Source organism: Meles meles, chromosome 6 (genome assembly GCF_922984935.1).
Source record: "Meles meles chromosome 6, mMelMel3.1 paternal haplotype, whole genome shotgun sequence".
Lineage (NCBI taxonomy): Eukaryota > Metazoa > Chordata > Mammalia > Carnivora > Mustelidae > Meles > Meles meles.
Window position 1 is genome coordinate 107,687,614 of NC_060071.1, and position 7,606 is coordinate 107,695,219.

Below are 7,606 nucleotides of genomic sequence, written 5' to 3' on the forward strand. Positions count from 1 at the left end.
CCGAAGGCAGCGGCTTAACCCACTGAGCCACCCAGGCGCCCCCATCAATTTTTTTTCATTAGTGTTCACATGGTATAACTTTTTTTTATACTTTGACTTTTAACTGACTTATATTACTGTGTTTCAAGTGAGATTCTCATGCACAGTATATAGCTCGGTAGTTTTGTTTTTTCTTCTAACAATCTTTGTTTTTTAATTGGTATGTTTAGGTGATTTAAAATTAATGTAAATATTGATAAGTTTGGATACAAGTCCACCGTTTTATGATTTGTTTTTATTTGTTTCCATGGCTTTTGTTCCTTTGTTTTTCCTTTCCTGCTTCTTCTGGGTTATTAGAATATCTTTAGTACTCCATTTTAACTCTATTTTTGTTTTTGAAGATGGTCATCTTTGTGCTAGTTTTGGAAATCTTGTCACAGGAAATATTATTTATTGATGTTTAAAGAGTTTTGATTCCTTTTAGTTGAATGATGATGGTGATGATGATGATGATAATAATAATAATAATGGCAGCTATCATTTAATGGGCACCTGATATGTGCCTTTTCATACCTAGTCTATAATCTTTATAACAATATTCCATGGTCAAGTAACTTTTTTCATTTTATAGCTGAATCAAATTGAGAATTACAGGAACCTAAATGTCTCACTCAAAGTCACCTTGATGGTAAGGAGGGGAGTCAGTAGGCCAGTCCCCATCTAACTCCAAAAGCTATGTTCTTTCCACTGCAACTTTCACAGATTTGGCATATGTGACTTTGAGATACAGGATTTTGCTAATTCTCATGGCAATGAAATTTTATGATTGATAAAATGATCAATGTAAAACTCATTTTGTGTTATGGCAGATAATCCATTCTCCCTCAGCTGCATGCCTTGTGTGGGAAAGTCTTTCCCTCCCTGTGACCAGGAAACTCATGGGTCACAAAACTTTAGTTAAGGTCCCCTGACAATTTGTCTCCAGCTGTAAATAACATCACACTTCTAGTTTGGATGTATTACATGCAGTTTAGTTATACTCTATCGTTCTCCCTTCCTTTTGCACCAGATAGTTGATCCCAGAGTCTCTTGAGCGTTATTGTTATATTGGGTTATATATTGATACAGTGGTCTATTGTTCCCATTTTTATTGGCTCATAAAGCTTCATAAAAAGCAGATGGTATATATTTGCTTTTGACATTAAGGCCTAGGACCCTGCCAGTGGATGTTTTACAGCGTCTGCTGTATTTATCAGGTAAACAGTGTTACCAAGAATCACGCACTTGCTCTTTATGCTGCGTATTCAAACTCCAAGAGATGCTTTAACTACACATCCTGTAAGTTCTGCATTGTCCTGGAACTCTGGATTAGGTAGTAGAGATGGTCCATTAAGTCACTTAGTACCATGCATCAATTTTATTTCGCTGGTGATAATCAAGAGATGGTCCATTTATCATGAAGCATACATTTTGACGTGATTATCTGAATGTGTTCTGCCCTATTTAAAAACAGTGTTTTAGATGATAACAAAGGGAAAGGAAACAAGCATTTGTTGAGTATGTACTACATAGTGTTGCTTTAATGTATTATCTTCAGTAACCTTCTCAATAAGTCTGAAATGTAGATATATTTTTACATATTTCTTCACAGATATGTCATTTGTACAACAGAGATTAAGTAATTTTATACAAGGCCATATAAAGTTAGAACTGGGGAACTGACATACAGTTTAAACTGTAAGACTCCAAATTCCATAAACACTCAGGGGAAGAGCATTTGACTGCAAATTCCATAAACACTCTGATAGGCAAAGTATCTGCTTTACCATTTTTCCCCTGTGCTGATTGTCACTAATCAGATATCTCCAGAAAAATTCTGCCTTTTCCATTATTTTAGATCTGATTCATAGTTTTTTTTCTACTCTGTAAATATAATAACCAGCAAAATGCAAGGTAATGTAATGATTAATAGCATAGACCTTAGAGTCAGACTATCTGGGTTCACACTGTGGTTCTGCTATTTATTAACTGTATAATTTTGAGCAAATTACTTACTTGCCCTGTGCCTCAGTTTTCTCCTTCAATAATAATAATACATACCTCAGAGGCTTGTTATGAGTACTAAATGAGTTAATCTTTTGAAAGATCTTAGAAAAGTGCCTAGTACATTATAAGTACTACACACATATGCTTGCCAAATAAGTAACATTTATTTGTCATTTATTATGTATTTGATACTTTGCTAAGCACTCTGGATATAATACCAAATATATGGAAGGTACTATTATTGTCTCCATTTTATGAGTGAGGATGCCAGGGCTTAGAATGGATAACAGCTTGTCCAAGACCATATCAATGGTAAGTTCATTGTGGAAAACCAAACAGAATATAGGAGAAGAGAATAAAACTCATCCATAATTCTATCACATAGGGAGTATTGTGGTTACATTGGGAGTATTTTCATTTGGAGTATTTTCCTTATTCTATCTATATCACCATAGATTATTGAAGTCATATTGAACATACAATATTCCATTTTTGTTTTGTTCTCTGACATTATATTAAACATTTTCATCTTAACATATCATTGATGGCTTTTTGTTGTTATTAACATTGTTAGTGATTGTACAATATTTCATCATTTAGGTAGGCTATTTTATTTAATCCCTCATTAGATAATGGATATAAAGTTATTTCAGGCTTCCATGCTAATATATAATGTTACAATGAATATCTTTGCATTTGGATTTTTTTCTTAGGTTATATTTCTGGGCTTGGAATTACTGTGTCAAATGATCGGATATTTTTAATGTCTCTTAAGTGTACAAATAAGCTAATATATTTTTTAAAGATTTTATTTATTTATTTGACAGACAGAGATCACAAGTAGGCAGAGAGGCAGGCAGAGAGAGAGGAGGAAGCAGGCTCCCCGCAGAGCAGAGAGCCTGATGCGGGGCTCGATCTCAGGACCCTGGGATCATGACCTGAGTGGAAGACAGAGGCTCTAACCCACTGAGCCACCCAGGTGCCCCAATAAGCTAATATTTTTAAAGGAACTTATTAAACACTATAAGCAAAAATACAGATAAGGTATAAAAAGGGAACAGTCAAGTTACCCAGGTACAGTTTTTTTAAATGGGATTTTTTTATTTTGAGATAATTATAGATTACCATATATTAAGAAATACTGTAGAGAGATCCTGTGTAAGCTTTACTCCACTTCTCCTATGGTAACATCTTACGACCTGTACTACGTTGTCACAACCAGGATGTCTCACTGATACAGTCAAGGTGAAGAACATTACTATCACTACAGCAATCCCTCCTATTGCCCTTTCATAGACATAATACCTCCCCCCAACTCCCATCCCTGACTTTTGGCAATTACTAACCTGATCTCCAAGTCTATAGTTTTGTTATTTCAAGAATGTTGTATGAATAAAATCATAAAAGGTTTGACTTTTTCACACTGGCTTTTTCTACTCAGCATAATTCCCTGGAGATTCATCAAAAGCCGTGTGTGCCAGTAGTTCATTCTTTTATTTCAGGCATAGATGTACCGCAGTTTAACCATTCACCCATTGAAAGGCATCTAGATTGTTCCCAGTTTGGGGCTATTACAAATAAATCTATTATAAAATTTGTGTACAGCTTTTGATATAAACATAAGTTATAAATAAGCTTTCGTTCTCTGGTGAAAATTCCAAGTGTGCAGTTGCTGGGTTATATATGGTAGTACGTGTTTAGTTTTATGTAAAACTGCCTGTTTTCAACGTGGCTGTTTTATTTTTCACTCTCAGAAGCAATGTGTGGATGATCTAGGTTTTCATATCCTCACCAACATTTGGTACTGTTAGAGTTTTTCATTTTAGCCATTCTGAAAGGTGTGTAGTGATACCTCTTTGTGGTTTTAATTTGCATTGCTCTAATGACTAATGTTGTTGAACATCTTTTCATGTGCTTATGTGCCATCTCATACATCCTCTTTGAAGACAGGTTGTTTGTGTCTTTTGCTGATTTCCTAATTAGGTTGTTTTTTAATGTTGAGTTTTTATATATTCTAGATTCTGATCCTTGTTGGTCATGTGCTTTGCAAGTCTTTTCTCTTAGTCTATGGCTTGTCTTTTCACGTTCTTAAGAGAGATTTTTATAGAGCAAATTTTTATTTTATTTTTTTATTTTAACTCTGATCTTTAAGATTTATTAATTTTTTTGAGAGAGTGAATACATGTGCACGAGTGGGGGAAGGGGCAGAGGGTGAGAATTTTTCAAGCAGACTCCCTGCTGACCAGGGAACCTGAGGTAGAGCTCAATCCCATGTCCCATGAGATCATGACCTGAGCCAAAACCAAGAGTTAGACACTTAAACCTACTGAGGCACCTAGGCACCCAGACCAAAATTTTTATTTTTTTTTTATTTTTATTTTTTTAAAGGTTTTATTTATTTATTTGTCAGAGAGAGAGAGGAGAGTGAGCACAAGCAGACGCAGTGGCAGGCAGAGGCAGAGGGAGAAGCAGGCTCCCTACCGAGCAAGGAGCCTGATGTGGGACTCGATCCCAGGATGCTGGGATCATGACCTGAGCCGAAGGCAGCGGCTTAACCAACTGAGCCACCCAGGCATCCCCAAAATTTTTATTTTTGATGAGATCGTATTTATCAGTTTTTTCTTCTACAGATTATGTTTTTGTTGTCAAGTATAAGAATCATTTGCTTGGCCCTAGATCCCAAAGTTTTTCTCCTATTATTTTCTAAAAGTTTCTGAGCCCCCCTGCCCACCCTGCCCAAACCCTATGGTCTTTTGATAATGACTGGAAACCTACTGGACAAATTCTAAAAGAACTATGATATTTCATTTTATATTTTATATTTAAGTCTGTGATTCTTTTTTTTTTCCAAGATTTATTTATTTATTTATTTATTTATTTATTTATTTGTCAGAGAGAGAGAGAGAGGAGAGTGAGCACAAGCAGACAGAGTGGCAGGCAGAGGCAGAGGGAGAAGCAGGCTCCCTACCGAGCAAGGAGCCTAATGTGGGACTCGATCCCAGGATGCTGGGATCATGACCTGCTCTGAAAGCAGCCCCTTAACCAACTGTGCCACCCAGGCATCCCAAGTCTGTGATTCATTTTGAGTTAATTTTTGTATAAGATAAAAGATGTAAGTGAAGGTGCTTTTTTCTTTGTTCTGTTTTGTTTTTTGACTGGGAAGTTGAAATGATATCTCTCATTTAAATCTTTTTTTTTATTTTTAAAGATTTTATTTATTTATTTGACAGAGATCACAAGTAGGCAGAGAGGCAGGCAGGAAGAGGAAGGGACACAGGCTCCTGGCTGAGCAGAGAGCCCGACGCGGGGCTTGATCCCAGGACCCTGGAGTCATGATCTGAGCTTAAGGCAGAGGCTTTAACCCACTGAGCCACCCAGGCTCCCCTCCCATTTGATTCTTTTTCAAAATTGTTTTATCTATTCAAGTTTCTTTACCTTTTCATATAAATTTTGGAATAATGTTGTTTGTACCTACAATGTATCTTGTTGAGGAGTCTTGATATGGATTGCATAAAACTGCATGTCAATTTTGTAGACAATATCTTTCTTATTTTGAGTCTTTCTTTTTAAAAAAGTTTTAATTCCCATATTTTTCACATACAATGTTATATTAGTTTCAGGTGTATAATAGTGATTCAACAATTCTGTACATTACTCATTGTTCATCGTAAGTATTCTTTTTTTTTTTAAGTTAACATATAATATATACCCAGCCACCCTATCCCTACCTCCCCACCCCCCAGAAACCTTCAGTTTGTTTGGTGAGATTAAGAGTCTCTTATGGTTTGTCTCCCTCCCTATACCATCTTGTTTCATTTTTTTTTCTTTCCCTACCCCCCACACTCCCCACCTTGCCTCTGAAATTCCTCATATCAGAGAGATCATATGATAATTGTCTTTCTCTGATTGATTTATTTCAGTCAGCACAATACCCTCTAGTTCCATCCACATTGCTGCAAATGCTAAAATTTCATTTTGATGGCTGCATAGTATTCCATTGTGTATATATACACACCACTTCTTCTTTATCCATCCATCTGCTGATAGACATCTAGGTTCTTTCCATGGTTTGGCTATAGTGGATATTGCTGCTATAAACATGCAGGTGCATCTGCCCCTTCAGATCACTACATTTGTATCTTTAGGGTAAATACCCAGTAGTGTGAATGCTGGGTTGTAGGGTAGCTCTATTTTCAACTTTTTGAGGGACCTCCATACTGTTTTCTAGAGTGGCTGCACCAGCTTGCATTCCCAGCAACAGTGTAGGAGGGTTCCCCTTTCTCTGCATCCTTGCCAACATCTGTCATTTCCTGACTTGTTAATTTTAGCCATTCTGACTGGTGTGAGGTGGTATCTCATTGTGGTTTTGATTTGTATTTCCATGATGCTGAGTGATGTGAAGCACTTTTTCATGTATTTGTTGGCCATCTGGATGTCTTCTTTGCAGAAATGTCTGTTCATGTCCTCTGTGCATTTCTTGATTGGATTACTTGTTCTTTGGGTATTGAGTTTGATAAGTTCTTTATAGATTTTGGATACTAACCCTTTATCTAATATGTCATTTGCAAATATCTTCTCCCATTCTGTCAGTTGTCTTTTGTTTTTGTTGACTGTTTCCTTTGCTGTGCAAAAGCTTTTGATTTTGATGAAGTCCCAATAGTTCATTTTTGCCCTTGCTTCCCTTGACTTTGGCGAAGTTTCTAGGAAGAAGTTGCTGTGGCTAAGGTTGAAGAGGTTACTGCCTGTATTCTCCTCAAGGATTTTGATGGATTCCTGTCTTACATTGAGGTCTTTCATCCATTTGAGTCTATTTTTGTGTGTGGTGTAAGGAAATGGCCCAGTTTCATTCTTCCGCATGTGGCTGTCCAGTTTTCCCAACACTGTTTGCTGCAGAGACTGTCGTTTTTCCATTGGACATTCTTTCCTGCTTTGTAGAAGATCAGTTGACCATAGAGTCGAGGGTCCATTTCTGGGCTTTCTATTCTGTTCCATTGATCTATGTGTCTGTTTTTGTGCCAGTACCATACTGTCTTGATGACAGCTTTGTGTCTGGAATTGTGATGCCACCAACTTTGGCTTTCTTTCTCAACATTCCTCTGGCTATTTGGCGTCTTTTCTGGCTTCATATAAATTTTAGGATTATTTGTTTTATTTCTTTGAAAAAATTGATGGTAATTTGATAGTGATTGTCATAAACATGTAGATTGCTTTAGGTAGCATAGAGATTGTCACCATATTTGCTCTTCTAATCCATGAGCATGGACCATTTTTCCATTTCTTTGCATCTTCCTCAATTTCTTTCATGAGTATGTTATAGTTTTCTGAGTGTAGATTTTTTGCCTCTTTGGCTAAGTTTATTCCTAGGTATCTTACGGTTTTGGGTGCAATTATAAATGGGATCAACTCCTTAATTTCTCTTTCTTCCATTTTGTAGTTGGTGTATAGAAATGCAACTGATTTCTGTGCATTGATTTTGTATCCTGACACTTTACTGAATTCCTATATGAGTTCTAGCAGTTTTGGAGTGGAGTCTTTTGGGTTTTCCGCATAAAGTATCATATCATTTGCAAAGAGTGATAGT

At 36.5% G+C, this 7,606-nt stretch overlaps 1 non-coding gene across 1 annotated transcript; it reads right to left on the minus strand.

Annotated features, from left to right (window-relative positions):
- Positions 1-4,769: 4,769 nt before the first annotated feature.
- On the minus strand, positions 4,770-4,830 carry LOC123945382. Its single transcript, XR_006819211.1, has one exon. It is a non-coding gene; the product is annotated as a U7 small nuclear RNA (small nuclear RNA).
- Positions 4,831-7,606: the final 2,776 nt, after the last annotated feature.